The sequence below is a fragment of the Prionailurus viverrinus genome, chromosome D2, assembly GCF_022837055.1.
Source record: "Prionailurus viverrinus isolate Anna chromosome D2, UM_Priviv_1.0, whole genome shotgun sequence".
Lineage (NCBI taxonomy): Eukaryota > Metazoa > Chordata > Mammalia > Carnivora > Felidae > Prionailurus > Prionailurus viverrinus.
In genome coordinates this window covers 21,848,353-21,869,214 of record NC_062571.1, presented here as the reverse complement: position 1 = coordinate 21,869,214, position 20,862 = coordinate 21,848,353, and positions in this window count along the sequence as shown.

Sequence of the window (20,862 nt, the reverse complement as noted above, 5' to 3'; positions counted from 1 at the left end):
ATAGTGGTGATGGTTTTACACTTCTTGTGAATATACTAAAAACCATTGAATTGTACTCTTTAAGATGCTGATTTTTATGATATGTGAATTATAGCTCAATAAAAACATAAACTACTAGAATAGAGTGAGCATCATTTCTGGAGCTCCCACTAAATTTGCAGATGCCACATTCAGCAGGGACCTAAGCGAATAACTATGATTGGTTACCAAACTTCTTGTTCTGTTCTGATTCTCATAATAAAAGAGCAGAGTTGTGTTTTATTATCTCCATCTTAGGCATGAGAAATGGAGGTGGCTCAGAGTGGATAAGTGACTTGCTTAAGGTTTCTTGGCTGGGGCCTAACTCTGGACCTGAGATGAAGGAACAGTCTTTGGGAACACAGGTCTTTGAATTCCACCCAGAGCTCCCACTTCTCCCTTTTGCCCTGGACCTGAGCTTAATAGAATCTCAGTCACCATTGAGATTGCTTTATTTGTGAATCCAAGTGCAATAATCAGGGTCACTCTGGGTTATAGGAGAGAAAATCATGGGAAATGAGAATGACACCACCCATACTGAGCTACACCAAATCCATTCCTTGACTATTTTGTTGGATTAGGGAATGGTAAGTGGGTTTGGGGCAAGAAGTTAGAAGAGCATGAAAGAACACAGTTCTGGGGTGCTCTCTTTGAAATCGAGTGAAGGGTTGGAAAACAAACACTTCCAAAAAGAGAACTAGAAACCTGCTTATGGACCTTTTCCCCACCTTATGGATAGAGACCACCTGCCTTTCAGGGAGGTGCCTTTCACCCCTCTGCACATCCCCAAGCCAAACTGCCCGACAGAATTTCTGCTTTCAAAAATTATCTGGAGGAGAATTCTCAAGTTATGTTGCTATTTGCTATTTGAAAGTGAAATGCTGAGCAGACTAATTATCATGATGGATTTGCGAGCCAGGGAGAAATTAGCATCGAGGTTTTGTTTAAGGGAATGTTGAGCCAACATAACGCCTGCCAAATCTGCCTTTCTCTAATGAAAAGCAATATATGCTTCTGGGTAGCTCTGAATACTGCACATTATTTCCTTTCCTTTGAGGTGCTTGACAAGTTAAAATATTCTTGGTTTGCTGCATGTTAATAAAGTGCATTAGTTGGGTGATGGGTCGCTAAGCAATGAAGGATAATTTGAACTATGAGAAAAGCCTCAGAGATGGAAACAAACTTGTACCAATGGGACACTAATGAGATGGAGATGAATATATCAGAGGTCGGGAAAGCTAAAGGCAGGCTTATCCAATAATTTTTTTTTTGTACTTTCAGATACCTGCTTATGGTACCTAACTTTGTATTTCTATAATAACAATCAGCTTCTAATATTACCTGTTGTATGTCTACACAATGCTAAGATTCCTGAGACTTTGTAAGGGGAGAAAAGGGCTGACTAGGAAGTGTCCATCAGGCAAAACATCCATAGTGATGGCTTAGAAAAAAGAAAATATAAAATTTGATTTTTTATATTCTTTTAAAAAATATTTTTATGTTTATTTAGTTTTTGAGAGAGAGAGAGACAGAGCATTAGTGGTGGAGTTGCAGAGAGAGACACAGAATCTGAAGCAGGCTCCAGGCTCTGAGCTGTCAGCACAGAGCCTGACACTGGGCTCAAACTCACAAACTGCGTGATCTTGACCTGAGCCGAAGTTGGACACCAGCCGACTGAGCCACCCAGGTGCCCCTGATCTTTTTATATTCTTAAAGGTAAAACAGGATAGAGTAACACATGGGTCTTTACTCATTTGTTATTCATTCATTCATCAAGCCCTTACTGAACTATGCATCAGATGCTTTTCTAGGCATTAGAGATACATTTAACCAGATAGAATTAAGACTCTGCCCTTAAGATCTTAGAGTTTCCAAGCTACATTAAAAAAATTTTTTTGTTGCAATATAATTAACATACAATGTTATATTAGCTTCAGGTGTACAGCATATTGATCTGACAATTCTATACTCACCACAAGTGTAGTCAACCATACAACATTAATACAATATTATTGATTATATTCCCTATGCTGTACTTTACATGTCTGTGACTTACTTGTTTTATAACTGGAAGTTTGTACCTCTAAGTCCCCTTTATTTCACCCATCCTCCTACCAACTTCCCTTCTGGAAATCCCATTTGTTTTCTGCATTTAAGTGTCTGTTTGGGTTTTTGTTTGTTTTGCTTATTTGTTTGTTCTTTAGATTTTATGTATAAGTGAAATAATATGGTATTTGTCTTTCTCTGTCTGACTTATTGCCCTTAGCATAATATCCTCTAAGTCCATCTACATTGTTACAAATGGTAAGATCTCATTCTTTTTTATGGCTGTATGCACACACACAGAGAAACATACAGACACATAGACACATAACACATCTTCTTTATCCATTCATCTATCAGTGGACACTTAGGTTACTTCCACATCTTATCTACTGTAAGTAATGCTGCCATAAACATAAGGGTGCATATATCTTTTCTAATTAGTGTTTTTGTTTTTGGGGGGTGAATTCTCAGTAGTGGGATTACTGGAACATATAATATTTCTATTTTTATTATTTGTTTGAGGAACCTCAATACTCTTCCACAGTGGCTGCACCTATTTACATTCTCACCAATAGTACACGAGGGTTCCCTTTTCTGCATATCTTTGCCAAAAGTTTGTTACTTCTTATCTATTTGATACTAGCCATTCTGACTGGTGTAAGGTGGTTACACTATTATAATTTCTCATTGTGCTTTTGATTTGCATCTCCCTGATGATTAGTGATGTTGATATTTGTTTCATGTGTCTATTTGGCATCTATAGGTCTGCTTAGGAAAAATGTCTATTCAAGTCCTTTACCTATTTTTTAATTGGATTTTTTTGGTGTTGAGTTGTTTAAGTTGTTTACATATTTTGGATATTAAGTTCTTATTGGATATATCATTTGCAAATATCTTGTCTCATTCACTAGGTTGCCTATTTGTGGGTTTTTTTTTTTTGATGATTTCATTTGCTGTGCAAACATTTTTTTTCTGGTGTAGTCCTAATAGTTTATTTTTAGTTTTGATTCCCTTGCCCAAGGAGACAGATCCATAAACATATTGCTATGGGCAATGTCCAGAGATTACTGCCTTTGTTTTCTTGTAGAAGTTTTATGGTTTCAAGTCTTACATTTAGGTCTTTAATCCATTTTGATTTTATTTTTGTGTATGGTGTAAGAAAGTGGTTCAGTATATATTTTTTTGCATGTAGCTTTCCAGTTTTCACAGCACCATTTGTTGAAAAGACTGTCTCTCCCCATTGGATATTCTTGCCTCCTTTGTCATAAGCTAATTGACCATGTAGTTATGGGTTTTTTTCTAGGCTTTCTATCTTGTTCTATTGATAATCTATGTCTATTTTTGCGCCAGTACTATACTGTTTTGATTACTGTACTTTCAAGTGGATCTTAAAACCTGAAATTGTGATACCTTTAGCTTTGTTTTTCTTTCTCAAGATTGCTTTCATTATTTGAGGTCTTTTGTGGTTCCATAAGAATTTTAGGATTATTTGTTCTACTTCTGTGAAAAATGCTATTGACATTTTGATAGGGATTGCATTGAATCTGTAGATTGCTTTGTGTAGTATGGACATTTTAATGATTTAAATTACTCTGATTCATAAGTATGGTATATCATTCCATTTGTGTCATTTCAAATTTTTTTCAAAAATGTCTTGTAGTTTTCAGAGTGTAGGTCTTTCATCTCCTTGGTTAAATTTATTCCTAGGTATTTTATTCTTTTTGGTGCAATTGTAAATAAGATAGATTGTTTTCGTAATTTTTCTTTCTGTTACTTCATTATTAGCATACAGAAATGCAACAGATTTCTGTATGTTAATTTTGTATCCTGCAATTTTATTAAATTCATTTATTAGTTCTAATAGTTTTTTTGTAGAGTCTTTATGGTTTTCTATATGGTATCATGTCATCTGCAAATAGTAATGGCTTTACTTTTTCCTTTCCAATTTCTTATTTCCCATTTATTTCTTTTTTCTTGTCTTGCTGCTGCAGCCAAGACAATTTTATGTTGAACAAAAGTGGTAAGAGTGGATATCCTTCTCTTATTCTCATCTTAGAGGAAAAGCTTTCAGGTTTTCACCATTGAGTTTGATGGTAGTTGTGCATTTTTCAAATATGGCCTTTATTATGGTCAGGTATATTTCCTGTAACCCACTTTGTTGAGAGTTTTATTATGAATGGATGTTGCATTTTTTCAAAAGCATATTTTGCATCTGTTGAGATGATCATATGGTTTTATCCTTCCTGTTTTTAAAAAAATTTTTTTTAATGTTTATTTTTGAGACGGAGACAGAGCGCGAGTGGGGGAGGGGCAGAGAGAGAGGGAGACATAGAATCTGAAGCAGGCTCCAGGCTCAGAGCTGTCAATACAGAACACGATGTGGGACTGGAACACACTGTGAGATCATGACCTGGGAAGAAGTCTGACGCTTAACCCACTGAGCCACCCTGGCGCCCCAATCCTTCCTGTTTTTAATGTTATATATCACATTGATTGATTTGTGAATATTGAACCACTCTTGCATCCCTGGAATATGTTCCATTTGGTTATGATGAGTGGTTTTTAAATGTATTGTTAACGTTAGTTTGCTAATATTTTGTTGAAGAATTTTGCATCTAAGTTCATCAGAGATATTGGCTTGTAATTTTCTTTCTTTCTTTTTTTTTTTTTTTTTGTAGTGCCTTTGTCTTACCGGACGAAGTAATCCTGGCCTCATAGAATAAATGTGGAAGTTTTTCTTTCTCTTCTATATTTTGGAATAGTTTGAGAAGAATAGGTATTAACTTTTGAAATGTTTGGTAGAATTCACCTATGAGTCCATCTGGTTTTGGACTTTTTTTTGTTGGAAGTTTTTTGATCACTGATTCAATTTCGTTACTAGTAATTGGTCTGGTCAAATTTTCTATTTCTTCCTGATTCTGTTTGGAGGATTCAGGAATTTATACATTTTTCCAGGTTGTCCAATTTGTTGGCATATAATTTTTCATAATATTCTCTTATAATTCTTTGTATTTCTGTGGTATTGGTTGTTCTTTCTCCTCCTTCCTTTCTGATTTTATTATTTGAGTCCTTTCTCTTTTTTCTTGATTAGTCTGGCTAAAAGTTTATCAATTTGTTTATCTTTTCACACAACCAGCTTTCAGTTTCATTGATCTTTTTTTTTATAGTTTCTATTTCATTTATTTCTTCTCTAATATTTACTATTTCCTTCCTTCTACTAGCTTTGGGCTATGTTTGTTCTTTTTTCCAGCCCCATTAGGTTTAAGATTAGGTTTTTTATTTGAGATTTTTCTTGTTTCTTGAGATAGGCCTGGATTGCTATAAACTTCCCTGTTAAAACTGCTTTTGCTGTGTCCCAAAGATTTTAGACTGCTATGTTTTCACATTCATTTGTCTCCATGTATGTTCTGATATCCTTTGATTTCTTGATTGACCCATTTATTGTTTAGTAGTATGTTATTTAACCTGCATGTGTTTGTGATTTTTCCACATTTTTTTCTTATAATTGGTTTCTAGTTTCATACTGTTGTCAGAAAAAATTCTTGACATGATTTCAATCTTCTTAACTTTACTGAGACCAGTTTTGTGACCTAACAATATGATCTATACTGGAGAATGTTCCTTGTGCACTTGAAAATAATGTATTCTGTTTTTGAGTGGAATGTTTTGTATATTTCTGCTAGGTCCTTCTGGTCCAATGTGTCATTAAAATCCACAGTTTCCTTGTTTTGTTTTGTTTTGTTTTTCTTTCTGGATGATTTATCCATTATTGTAAGTGAGGTATTAAAGTCCCCTACTATTATTGTATTACTGCCTATGTCTCCTTTTATGTTTGTTAATATTTGTCTTATGGATTTAGGTGCTCCTATGTTGGGCGTATAGATATTTATAACTGCTATATCATCTTGCTGGATTGATTCCTTTTCATTATGTAGTATGCGTCTTTGAATCTTGTTACAGTTTTTGTTTTAAAGTATTTTGTCTGATGTAAGTATTGCTATCCGGACTTTTTTGTTTGTTTGTTTGTTTGTTTGTTTGCATTTGCATGATATGTTTTTCCATTCCTTTACTTTTAGTGTATATGCGTCTTTAGGTCTGAAGTGAATCTCTTTTAGGCAACATATAGATGGGTCCTGTTTTTTCCTTTTTTTTTTTTTTTTAAATCAATTCAGTCAATGTCTTTTGATTGGAGCATTTAGTCCATTTGCATTTAAAGTAATTATTGATAGGTATGAACTTATTGACATTTTGTTAACTGTTTTATGGTTGTTTCTGTAGTTTTTCTTTGTTCCTTTTTCTCTTGATTTCTTCCTTGTGGCTTAATGTTAGCTTACGTTCCTTTTCCTTTATTTTTTTGCGTTATAAGTTTTTGATTTGTGTTTATCATTGGGTTCATATATAACATCTTACGTGTATAGCAGTCTATATTAAGTTGATGGTTGCTAAGTTCAAACGCACTCTGAAGGCACTAAATGTTTATATCCCTCCACATTTTATGTATATGATATTATATTTTATATCATTTTATTTTGTGTATCCTTTAACTAATTTTTGAAGAAATAATTGATATTTTATAGAAATATCAAAATAAATTTTGTAGAAATAATATTACTGCTTCTGATTTTGGGCCTCCATACTGGCTTTATAAGTGTTTCTATCTTTACTGTATGTTTCCTTTTACCTCTGAAATTTTTCCCTTTTATATTTTTCTTCTAGTTTTGACTTTTTCTTTCCACTTAATGAATTCCCTTTAACATTTCCTGTAAGACTGGTTTAGTGGTGATACACTCCTTTAACTTTCCTTTGTTTGGAAAATTCTTTCTCTTTCTTATTCTGAATAATAACTTTGCTGAGTAGAGTATTTTTGGTTGCAGGTTTTTTTTCCTTTCATCAAAGCTACATTTTAAGAAATAGTTTGTTTTTAGAATTGTTCTAGAATTGGGTCTGTAATTGAGTTTTCAATTAAGTAGTTTTTTTAAAAAAATAAGAATTTGGCTTTTATCAGAAAAATCTGGACAGAAGCAGAGAGGTATCTATCAAGTGCTCTGGGAGAACCAGAAAAGGAGCGTTTGTGTAAACAGATGGAACAAATGGAGCATTCTGCACAAAGACACAGAGGACTAATATGTCAGTGAGAACCGCTAAGAGTGTCTTTCTGGCTGAAAAAAAAAATGGGTAGTGGGGATTCATGGGTGATGTGGCTGGTAAGGTTAGAAATTCAGTTAAAGTAAATATAAACAAACAAACTTTCTTTTGGTGCAAAGGACAAAAGTGATAACTTTGCCTCTTGTGGGTGGGGAATTTTCTGTTAAAAACACATCTTAAAACATTACTGAAATTTATTTCCAAATTCACATTTATCCACCCACATTTGATTTTTGATGGATACAAAATGACTAAGAAATAGGTTTGGCAGGAGTGAAAGAGCTATGATTATAGAAATCCATCACTATAATAAAGCAAAGGAATATATATATATATATATATTTTTTTTCAGTACATGTAGCTTTTATATTACAGTCTTTTACTTAAACAAAAAAGCCTTCAGTGGAACTCAGGATAAGTACATATTACAAAGAAAATAAACATGAAGGACATGCTGAGGGTATCTAGAGGTCTCATCTTTTAACATCTGTTGGTTATGGGAGGCTCTACTGATATTCTCCCATATCTCATCCTGCGTGTCAGAGAGCAGCTAGCTATCCTTTTGGACTTGTATGATTTACTTACTGGCTTTTCTTCTGCTTTTGTTTACCTCTGCATCTTGAGAAGGCTTGAGACTGATCTTTTGCATCCTAATCAGAACTTTGTTAAATTGGTCTCCTTCTGGATTCATTTCTGTCTCTTGTATTGTGAGTATGAACCACAGTCCACAAACTCAGCTTTGAAGGAAATTTTAAACCAACATTGGTATTAATTCTGAACCTATTGGCCTGCAGTCAGCGGGGAATTAAACTTCAGTCCCTGCTGGGGTGCTCCCCACAAGGAATTGTCCATTGACCCTGGGCCCTCTCCTGCGACTTGCTGCTTACATTTGGGGAAATGGTAACTATTCTCTGCTGAGAGGCCCAGGGCTCTGCTAAGAAAGAACTCCAATGTTTCCCCAAACGAGAGCCTCTTTCTCTACTTTGCCTTCCTCATCTGTAGAAACATGAATTACCTTCCTCTTTCATAGACTTGAGGCTCTTGCTTACTTCTCTTCCTCTTAGTTACATAACATATGCTGATAAATGAGTTTAGGCTTTTGAAAACAATGAGTGGGAAAGGAAAGGATGTTAGAGAACATTTTTGCATTTCTCTTTGCCATAAACCTCTTCTGGGCAGACAGCACAGACATCTTACTAGTTTGTGGTGGCTCCCCTTTCCCTAATCTGATCTCTCAAGGCAGCAGCGAAACAACTGGGGAGGGGACAACATGAAGCCACAAACTCTTGCTTCATTTTCTTTTTTTTTTTTAATTTTTTTAATGTTTATTTTTATTTTTGAGATAGAGATAGAGTGTGAACAGGGGAGGGGCAGAGAGAGAGGGAGACACAGAGTCTGAAGCAGGCTCCAGGCTCTGAGCTGTCAGCTCAGAGCCTGATGAGGGGCTTGAACTCACGGACTGTGAGATCATGACCTGAGCCAAAGTCGGATGCTAAACCAACTGAGCCACCCAGGCGTACCCCCTTTTGCTTCATTTTCAAAAGGTGGAAACAACTCAAATGCCCATCAACTAATGAATGGGTGAAGACCATATGGTACATCAATATAGTGTGAATAGTATAGTCATCCATGAAAAGAAATGAAGTACAAACACATGCCACAGCATGAATGACCCCTGAAAATCTTATGCTTAGTGCAAGGAGCCATTCACAAAAGATCTTCTGTTGTATGATTACATTTAAGTGAAATGTCCACATTAAGCTTATTATTTATTTATTTACTTATTATTTATTTATTTTTAATATAATTTATTGTCAAATTGGCTAACATACAGTGTGTAAAGTGTGCTCTTGGCTTTTGGGGTAGATTCTTGTGGTTTGTCCCTTACATACAACACCCAGTGCTCATCCCAACAAGTGCCCTGCTCAATACCCATCACCCATTTTCCCCTGTCCCCCGCCCCCATCAACCCTCAGATTCTTCACTGTATTTGAGTCTCTTGTGGTTTAGGCTGATCTACTTAGATGGAAAGTAGGTTAATGGTTGCCTAGAACTGAGGGGATTGACCTGACTGATGGGAAAGTAAGGGGTTTCTTTTGGGGATGACAATATATTCTAAAAAAGATTGTGGTAATTGTTTTATAACTCTTTAAATATGCTAAAAATTATTAAACTGTATACTTTAAATAGGTAAACTGTATGATGTGTGAATTATATCTCAATAAAACTGTTACAAAAAAAAGGAATCATACTGTAATTTGCTGACTCTTGCTCTGTGCAATATCTTCAAAGAAGTGAATATTATCTTTTGGTCACATGTTTCATTAATATTAATGTCTCTTTGTCAGGAATTCCTGATAACTGGCTGTTCTTCCAAGTAAATCACTTTTCTAGGATGCAAAACAATCTTCCTTCCAAATATTTCTCAGAACAAATTAAGCTGATAACTTTCTCCCTGGGCTCTTGAAAGAAAGGAGGGAGAAACCTTTCCAACCTACATCCATAGAGCTTACTTTGAATGCTGAAGAGCCAGCTTTAATCTGCTGAAGTGACTTTGATAATATCTAGGTCATGGATCTATGAATCTTCCAGTTGGAAAATATTTTAGAAACATTCCAGCACATGGTTTTCAAATGTGTTCAGTAGAATGTAGAGCTGTAGAACAGAGGCCTCAGGGGCAACCATGGGAGGGAACTGGGGGTTCTAATTTGGGCAGAGTGGGCTTCCACCTGTGTTTTAATCAGAGCAGCTCTGATTTCATCTAATGTATACATTGGGCTTCACCTCTGTGAAGTTTCATCCCCTAGTCTGTCTTGACTGAAAATCAAAATTGGTTTCACATGGCCTGTTGTTTCACATGGCCTGTCTCTCCCATTCTGTACTTCCATTTGAACTAACTGTAGGAGTTTTCATTTGTTTCAGTTTGATTTCACCTATCATTTTGGATCACTTATCTCAGACTGTTGTTATTTTCCAATCCCAAATGGAAATACCATGACTAAATCCTTCTGACAGCTTGGTCTCATTAGGAATCCACACCCAGTCCTGGAGTTTCTGTTGGGGATGGCACTACATAACTTCTTTGTTTTGTTCATACTTAAAACTGTGGCTTGTTGCTTATCTTTTTTTTTTCTTTTTCATTTCTCTCCTGCTTTGCTCCTCAAAACAAAAAAAAAAAAATTGAGGCCCAATTTCAAGTACTTTCCTTCTCTTTCTGCTTTATTTTCTAGATAAGTTCTCCCTTCCCCCACCAACATGTGGCCATCTTGCTATAGACCCCTTCTAAGCTTGACTCCCTTTAAGCTCAACACCTATGAACTTCCCCAGTAAAGCATAAGCAACACCATCTGACCTTATCTGCTGGTCACAGATTCTGTTCAGTAACTCTAAATATAAGTTTACTTAACTCTCTGTGCAGGACTTTGTTTTTAATGTTGAAAGTAAGCCATTGATCTACTAAAGTGTGTCTACCATTTCTCATCTTTGAGAACTCTTTAGTGCTAATATCCAAAAATATCTTGACTTATAAGATAGCACATGTACCTTTGTGAAAATAAAAAAAATAATCTATTTCAACAAGACAAACGTATGGCCAGAGTTGTAATGCAAATTCCATGTACTCATTGGATTTGCATTGTATTTTATGCACACACACAGGATTAAATTGAGCTTTTTAAAATAAAAATGCAGTTGAATTAATCTTTACCCACTCTGGTAACAATTTCTTTTTAATTCTGTGTTCCAAAGAAAATGTGTTCATTAAGTGACTTTAATGAATTGTTGTTTTAAAGGGCATTCATTGATTTCCTTAGCATCCTGATTATTGAATTCATTAGCTTTACAGAAAGTTAGCTTTGGAATAATCATAAAGGGAAGGTCATTTACTTCCCTTATTTTACAGATGGGAAAAGCAACATTCAGATAGTGTAAAACTGAGCCAAGAGCACACAGCATTAAGCCCCCAGGCTGGGACCAAGACTTCTGTGTCTCAATCAAGTCCCCTATCTGGCCTATGGACTGGCTATATCGTAATCACCTAGGAAGATGTTTAAAGACAACAACAACCAGCCACCCCACCCAAACAAACAAATGGTCTGGCAAACTTGACAGTTTGAGTTACAGTAGGTCTGGGTTAGGGAATCTGTATTTTAGAATATCTCCCTAGACAACTCGGATGCATTCTCAGGTTTAGGAACAATCATTCAGGAATGCTATCTAGAGCAGTCCAAGCTCTAGAGATAGAGCTTTCTAGAACTCAGTCTAAGTATTGGACACAAACTTAAGAAAGACATGGAATATACTGAAGTTCTCCACTAAAATTTTCATGAAAAGAGAAAAGGTATGGCTCTAAATCACTTTGCCCAAATTCCGCCCATCTCCCTAAATTGGATGGCCAAGAAAAATGCTTGATTTATATGAATATTAAAAAAAGATAGAAAAGAATAGACCATAAGAATTTTGGCCAGACCTGTCCAAGAACTCAGTATAGAAAACTGCACAGTAGGCTTGCAAAAGCATTGGTTTTACTTGCAGTGAGTACTGCACACATTAGTGTCTGTGGTCCAGTAACAAACACAGTAAAGGTATTTGACGTTTGCCCTGCTTCCCCTGCCATGAGTTGAAGGTGCTGATTTATTTACCTCTGCCCTTTTCCTTCACTTTTTCTTTCTATTATCAATTCTTTCTTTTTTTTTTTTTAATTTTTTTTTCCAACGTTTATTTATTTTTGGGACAGAGAGAGACAGAGCATGAACGGGGGAGGGGCAGAGAGAGAGGGAGACACAGAATCAGAAACAGGCTCCAGGCTCTGAGCCATCAGCCCAGAGCCTGACGCGGGGCTCGAACTCACGGACCGCGAGATCGTGACCTGGCTGAAGTCCGACGCTTAACCGACTGCGCCACCCAGGCGCCCCATGTTATCAATTCTTTCAAGTGAAGTGAGCCCCAAAAGAGAATGAGTGTTCTGTTACTGCTCGATCTTCGAGCTCAATAACAAGCTCTGTTCAAAACACATTAATCCAGAATATACCTTAGAAATTATACATCATGTTACAAATGCTGGGTAGCATTATGTTTCACTGTCATCCATCTCATTTCTGACCAGGGTCAAATATTGTCAGTTACTGCAATTGCAAATTATTGCCATCAATCCTGCAGAGCATAGTATCTAAATATATAGAGGAAATTGAAAGTTATCTGTTGAAATGAGTGATCCCTGAAACACTGAAAAGATATTGAGGTTGTTCCACCATCTTTATGAGAGTCACTTAAAAGAAACAGAAGAGCATGTGAGAGGAATTTGGGAGTTGTCTTAGTTTGTTCAGGCTGCTATAACAAATTGGCATAGACTAGGTGACTTATAAACAACAGAAATTTATTTCTCATACTTCTAGAGGCTGAAAGACCATGGTCAAAGTGCAGTAGATTTGATGTCCAATGAGCCATCTTCCTGGTTCATAGACAGCCATCTTTTGCTATGTCTTCATATGGAAAAATAAGGGAACTCTCTAGAATCTCTTTTATAAGGACACTAAACTCACTCATGAGGGCTCTAACCTCATGACTTAATCACATCCTCAAAGGCCCACCTCCAAATGCCATCACATTGGAGATTTGGTTTCAACATATGAAACTTAGAGGGGACAAAAACATTCAGTCTACAGTAGGAATATTCAGTGTTTTTTTTTAAAAAAGTAGTCATTAGATTAAATCCCCAAATAAGAAGTGGATTTTTCCTTTATATTTCTGCTTCTTAAATGTAATTACATTAACATGTGACTATCCTTGCAACAGAAAAGTGAAGGCATGTCACAATTAAACTCTGCATTTACTGATATTAAAGCATTTTTTTCAATGGTTGAAAAACTTTATTTTGTCCCTTTATTATTAAAACTGGAAGTAACTTGGAAAAATTTAACCAGTCCCTAATTTTATAATTCAAGAAAGAAAACTGAGCCCCTGAGAAGTTAAGTGTCTCATGAAAGGAGAATGAATTTCTGGTTTACTAACTCCTGATTCAGCATTTGCTCTCCTCTATTGTCTCTGTAGGAAAAAGAAAAGGACTTCAAGTTTTTTTTTTTTTAATTTTTTTTTTCAACGTTTATTTATTTTTGGGACAGAGAGAGACAGAGCATGAACAGGGGAGGGGCAGAGAGAGAGGGAGACACAGAATCGGAAACTGGCTCCAGGCTCTGAGCCATCAGCCCAGAGCCTGACGCGGGGCTCGAACTCCCGGACTGCGAGATCGTGACCTGGCTGAAGTCGGACGCTTAACCGACTGCGCCACCCAGGCGCCCCTCAAGTTTTTGAAATTCAATCAAAGTTTCCTTGTTTGTCTGCTTTTCAAATGTTTATTTTGAGAGAGAGAGTAAGCATGAGAGACAGAGGGGCAGAGAGAGAGGGAGAGAGAGAATCCAAGCAGTCTCCATGCTGAGCATGGAGCCCAACTCTGGGCTCAATTTCATGACCTTGAGATCACAACCCCGAGATCATGACCACAAGATCACAACATGAGTCCATATCAAGAGTCAGATGCTTAACCTACTGAGCCATCCAGGCACCCCTCAAATGTTTGTTTACAAGACAGTGAGGAATTTTTTTAACAGCACCTGCAAGTTATTTTTTCTAATTTTATTTTTTAAGTAACATATTACATTTCTTTATTTTGCAACTGGGTCAGCTAATGCTTAGAATGAACAGATATTTTTTTAGTCTTTAGCATATTTTAATATAGTTTCTAGCTTTGAAGGTGAGACTTGGTTTCATTATTTTTCTTGATGGAGGTTTTCAAATGACAGATTATGAACAATTAGAATTGGTGTAGAACGATCACCTTTAATAGAGACTTAGAGTATAAAATTCACAGTGACTACCTATTATTCCTTCTGAAGAAAATGGCATATACCTCAAGTTAAAATTGATGTCATTTGAGTTTGATATGCATTGACACACAAAGGAATGAGGTTACTGAGAGAAAACTGACCCATCCAGGACTCAAGGTATCAATTTCTATCCATTTCAAGTAAATCACTATAGGGAGAAAGTATAGGTATTTGGGACCATATTTAATCTGAAGGTTCTATAGAGGTCAATTTACATATTGTGCATCTTTGGCTGGGTATGAAATCAGATGCATCCTGGTTTTTGGATCATGCTATCAAAGGCCTTTAGTCACTTCCCCTTCCTCACTTTTGCCTTATACAATAATGACTGTTTATTGGATTCTTAAGTTCCCTGGAGAAGAAAACAGACATTATTTTCTCTCCTATAAGCAACTCTGTGGTCTTAAGTCTAGCTGTAGGTTTGTCAATTTTGTTTATTTTTCCAAAAAAACAGCTCTTAGTTTCACTGATCTTTTCTATTCTATTCTTTTTCATCTTTATTTAATTTTGTCTGCTGTGATCTTTGTTTTTTCCCTTTTTTCTACTAACTTTGGCCTTTGCGTTTTTCTAATTGCTCGAGGTATAAAGTTAGGTGGTGTTTTTTGAGAAATTCACTTTTTCCCCCAAGGAAGCTGGTTGACTTAGTTTGTTTAATTCTTGCTGCAGTGGCTTTACACCCACAACAGTAACCTTCTGGATCATACTTGTATACCTAAGGGCTTTATATGTCATTATACCAATTGAAATTACACAAAAACCAAGATGTCTTATGTATATAGACCTAAGAAATATCAGCAATTCTTTTTACACAGCATTTCCACAGAAAATCTCATGGCCAGCCATACTTTTGTTTCCAATTAGCTGCCTTATAGCATGCCCTCTGTACCTGGGTTCTGTAATCAGCTGCCCTTCCTGTCATTACAAAGCCAATATTTTCAGTTATCTTGAATAAGGGAGTCATTGTGCTGGAATCAAAAAATTTGTCAGATATTTTCTTCGGTGTGACAATTACTGGGGGAATAGCTACATTGAGTGCTTGCATGTCCACTAAGAACTGCCTCTTTGTTTGCTACAATCTCATGATTCTTGTGAATGCAAGCCTTGCTGGCTTTCAGAGATCATTATTTTGGGGGCCTGCCTCTTGGATGGGAGTCTTAAAAAATGGGGCATACGTGTGGTCAGAACTCTTTGCTCCTCAGTGGGAAGCTGGAAGCTAGGGATCCCCCCTGCCCCTCCCCCATTGTATGGCATTGTGCCGGAGCTGGGGTTTAAGGCAAGCATGTATCTCAGCCTTTCTTACCCCTTTCATTTTTTTTTTTAAATGTTTATTTATTTTTGAGACAGAGAGAGACGGAGCATGAATGGAGGAGGGGCAGAGAGAGAGGGAGACACAGAATCCGAAGCAGGCTCCAGGCTCTGAGCTGTCAGCACAGAGCCTGATGGGGGGCTGGAACCCACAAACTGTGAGATCATGACCTGAGCTGAAGTCAGATGCTCAACCTCCTGAGCCATCCAGGCTCCCCTTACCCCTTTTCAATGTAAGTATTGCCGAGTAAGCAATAGGTAATTTCTAGTTTTCTTTCGGAGGTTATTTCTCCATGTGTAGCAGTAAATTCAGTGTATCCATTGGGGGATAGAAGTTCAGGAGCCTCCTGTATTGCCTTCTTGGTTAATTCACAAAATTCTTTGGTATGTCTTATCTAAACCTTCCTTTATATGCTACAAGTCCTTTTTTTCTGATTTCTGGGTAGATATGATGAAGGCTACTCTAAAACTTATAAATAACATATGGCAAGCTTATTTCATTATCCATGTTTTAGGGGAAAGGGGACTTATTATAGCAAAGCTCATGTTACATGATTTATTGTATAATGATTTTTAACTGAATTTTTCAAGTGGTGGGTTAAATTGTGGTTAAGACACAGTTAACCTCCTTCCACCCCTGTGGGTCGTGAGAGCCACTGTAAGACTTGGCATATGACACCCAAGACACTCCCAGCTGGGAGGAATCATGTGCAGTGAGGGTACCTGCCCTGCACCAGAAGAAAAGTGAGCCTTCCACATTTAAAGAGTTGTCTATTATTGCCTGTAAGCAAGTCATACAACCGTCTCAAGTTAAATGTGGTGATACAACCCAGGCATTTGGTTATGTGTTAAGCTCCTTGGTAACATTCGTAGAATTTGGGGCACTTTAGGCATGGAAGCAAGCCTCATGCTCCACATATGCAATGGTTTCACAGTTTCTAGTGGAAGAGGAAGTTGATGATAATAAAAAGGCCAAAAGATACATACATGAATTGCTTATAAGAGAGAAACTTTACCTTTAACAAAGAATTTTATTTTTAAAAACACTGCTTTTCAATTTTGTAGAATCTACGATAACTTAAAATGTGTATAATTTAAGACTCAGACATTCTGCTTCTTATTCATACTCGAACACCAGGAGGCAGTTGCAAAGATGCTCACTGCAACATTGTTCATAGCAGTTACAAATGACAAATAAATGTCTGTCAATAGAAGGATGATTATATAAATTGTGGCATAGAAATACAATGCATCAAAAAATTAAATAGATCTGCATATAATCACACAAAAATATCCTCAAGGTATACTGTTGAGTGAAAATAGCAGACTGTAAAACTGTATAACTATAAAACAGTATCATAATCTTCTTAAAATATGACACCACATGTTTTACACATACATATATATGTATGTTAAATCCATAGTAAAAGATTTGGAAGGATAAATGTCAAGTTGATAAAGTAGATACCTCTGGTAGTTGTGACTAGCGGTCAGTTATAACTGTAGTCCTTTCCGGAATACAAACATTGTGATAGGCAGAATTCTAAGATGGCTCCTGAGATCCCTGCTCCCTTGTGTATACATCTTGCACTCTTCTTGTCAGGTTCGCTTTGGGCCTCAGCTCCACCCTCAGGACAACCTGAGTGCTCTTATTATATTAGATGGTCCTTGAAACACTCTAAGACCTCACTCATATCTCCTATGAACATTTTCATATGGTCTCCTTATCCCTTCATGTAAAAGAACAAAATGAAACACCCCAAATCTTACATCTGTAGAGTTCTTACTCTCATTGGACAAGTGGCCCTAATTTATAAGTTGAATATTAATCTCTCAGGGAGAGATCCCTCATTGGAGAGCCACATTTCCCAAGTGTTTAGGAAAGCTGAACGTCAAAGTCATTGTGTGGCTGAAAGATTCATGAGTCACTGATGATGATGCACTTTTGGTGCTATCAGAATAGAAGAAAGCAAAGTTTTTGAAAATAGGTAAGAATAAGATGTTTTGCTGTGCTTAACAAACGTTTTACATTTTGACTGCTTACACAGTGATTTTGTGGCCACAGCCACAGCATAGAAAAGAATCAAAGTATCTTGGAAACAAAAGAAACTAGAAACTTCCATAATCCAATTATTTCCCAATACTTTAATTTTTTTTAAAACCTCAGCTTTTACTTGGATACATCTAGTGACAAGGAACTCACTACTAGATGAGCCATCAAGGTCTAATTTTAAATTCTTTTCTCACAGTTAGAAATATTTTTATATTGACTTGGAATCTGTGTTCTTTTAACTTTTTAAAATTTATGATGCCTATTCTGGCCTCTGAATCTAAACATAGCTCTGTCTAATCCATCTTCCTTTCAGATACTTAAAGCCAACTGTCACATCTCCTTAAGTCTCCTGCTCTCTAGCTAAATATCTCTGATTCCTTTACATTTAATTAAAGGAGCCTAGGTGATAGGAGGTCTTGTGTGTATGTGTGAATGTGTGTGTGTGTATGTGTGGCCATTTTCACATTGTCTCTTACAAACTTGTAATGAGCAAAGGACCCTGGTCATTTACATTTTATCAGATAATAGGACATGGCTGAGTACTCTAGGCCATGTGGCTTGCTGCAGGAGGCAGTGAGAGCTATATGGTGCATGGTGTTAACAGTGTCTCAACCAATCCAAAGGCATTTAAATGATAATCATTTCATTTTCTTCCCATTGTGTGTGGACCTCAGGGTCTACCTCAGTTAATCTTCAGAACCTAGAGTTCTAGTATCTAGAAATTCTAGAAGTTTCTAGTCCATGCTGCAAAACTTGCTTTCAATACTATGTATCTAAATATTAATTTCTAAATATAATTTAATATTTAATTATATTAATACATTCAATATATAAATAAATATTTAAGCATAAATGGTAGGACATTATACACATTGTTCTACAAATTTGCTTTTATTTCATTTAACTGTTTATTCTAAAGATCTTAATGTCAGAACATATAAAGCTGCTTTGTTCTTTTTAATGTCTGTGTAGTATTCTATTACATAGGTATCTCCTGATCATTAACTGCATTCTATTTGAGGGACCTTTAGGCTATTCCCTTTTTTTCTTTTACTTTGCAATTATAAACAACATTTGTATACATGTCTTCTCAGATGGGAACAAGGCTATGTCTAGAAGAGTAGGTCTCTAACTTTACATGTATAGAGTCACCTGGAAGGCTTGTGAAAACAGATTGCTGAGCCCCATTCCCTGACTTTCTGATTCAGTGGGTCTGGTGCATGACCTAAGAAATTACTTTCCTCACAAGAGTCCAGGTGATGCTAAAACTACTCGTCCTCGGAACATGCTTTGAGAACCACTGCTCTAGGATCCTCAAGTGAAAGTGCTCCATTAAGGGCTATATGGTGTTATATCTCTTCATCTCTGTCTCCTAGTACTTAGGTTAAATGTAAACTATGTGTATCAGGTAGTTCCAGGAAAGTTAGGACTTGCCTCTGCCCTGCCCCTTGGTGGGGCAGGAGGGTGGAGTAGAATAACAGAAGCACAGGACTTGCATCCTGGTTACCAAATCTAGAGGCTTAATTATCTTTGAAAGTTTTCAACCTGGCATCTGTGATGGTATATATGGTACCATTGATTGAAAGGTGTTGAAAGCTTTCATTAGGTCTTTTATTATCTCTGTGTCTACAAATATGGGTTAGGAAAACAACACTGGGCATCTCTGGTATTCTGGGCTTGTGTATTCTGGGCTTGGTATTCTGGGCTTGGCTTCCTGCACAGCCAATAGACCAAGACACCTGTAAATACTTTTATAGTGCAGATCTGCATTAGGGTAGAAAGGATGGTTTCATTGCTGTAAAGACAGGGTGTTTATCTGCATGCTGTCCTTACTTTTACCATGACTTCATGTGTTACAACGTTCCAGAACACATTTATTGCTGTCTTTTTTCCTAACCTAGTCTTGGGTGTAGGGGCAATACTTTGTTGAATACTGAGTGCTGGGCACACAATAATATAACAGAATAGCTGTGTGCTAATACTTCCATTTTATAGATGAGGAATCCAAGGCTGGGAGTGAGAAGTTAGGAAGTGGCAGAGACAAGAATCAAATCCAGATCCATTCCACTCTAGAGCCTACAATGTGCCATCTTTTCTCCACCTCCTTTAACATAGCAGTGGTAAATGTCAAAGAGAATGGTTTGATTTTGGTATCCTAAGTATAACATTTGTGATTAGTGAGTTTGCAATATCAGTTGGGCTTGGCATAGTCCAGGCTGTCTCACTGAGTACTTGCCATATTGACTAGTATCCCACACACTGGAAAAGAATTTCAGATCAAGAAGGACCCTCTATTTCAGTGCTTATGCTTCTGTGTCCTAAAGAAAAGGAATCAAGGGTGTTGGAAAGGGCAGAGTAGACTCAAGTTGCCTTCCAACACAGACAGTTTGTCCTTGGATCAAATACCAGCCCTGCTGTGTATTAGTTCTGAGACCTTGGCCCTTAGCGATATTACATCTCTTGAAACTATAAAATGGTTGCCAAAGTATGAGGCAGTGTCCCCTAATACAGAGTTTCAAAAATTGCCTGATAAGATTGGTTAACATGTGGATTTTTAGGTCCTTTCCCTGGAGATTTTTGATCAGGAGATTGAAGGTTGGACCCAGAAATGAAACTGACGAAGATACATCTTAGAGACCATCTCAATGAGCCAGGAGCACCCCATTCACCTTGGAGTAATGCAATCTGATTGAAGACTAGGTCTTACTCATTGCGACTCACTCAGATAGAGAGACAGTCATTACTGAAGGTGCTCAACACCCTCCTACCCTCAGTTCCCAGGTAGGTTAACAGTTGTTCAAGGCCAAGTATTTTCCTGATCATCCTGCAGAGTCCAACCATCTTTGGGAAATATGTGAATAGACTTATAGATCAGGAATTGTTCCTGTCCAGCTGGCATATAATGAGAAATTTGAGACATGGATCACAATGGAGAAGGGAGCCTGGGTGGTGGCCCTGAATAGGACAAAGTGCTACCAAGCACTAAAGACAAACTTTTATTTCATGACACTATCTAGCCCCTGAATATTTAAAGCAAGAAAAACAGAGTTTCCTACTGTTGGCAGGAAATTATAATAATAAAAATAATTTCTAACATTCATTGAGCTTAATCATTGCTGATGTTGATTTCCACAAGAGATAGAAATTTTTCTACAGTCAGAATTAACTGCTTATCTCTCATTTTTACCCGTGATGCTTCCAATAACAAATGTCCTTCTGCGCCAGTAGAAAGAACTGACCTTGGTCTTACTCTTCCAACATCAACCTGGCCTTTAATTTTCTGTACATGGTTTGATGTACTCTCTGGTTTGTTAGCAAAGGCTTCAAGAAGGAATCTCTCCAGGGCATGACCTATGCATCATCTGCTCATTCTCAGAAAACAAAATACCACTAGCACAACAAAAAGATCCAAAT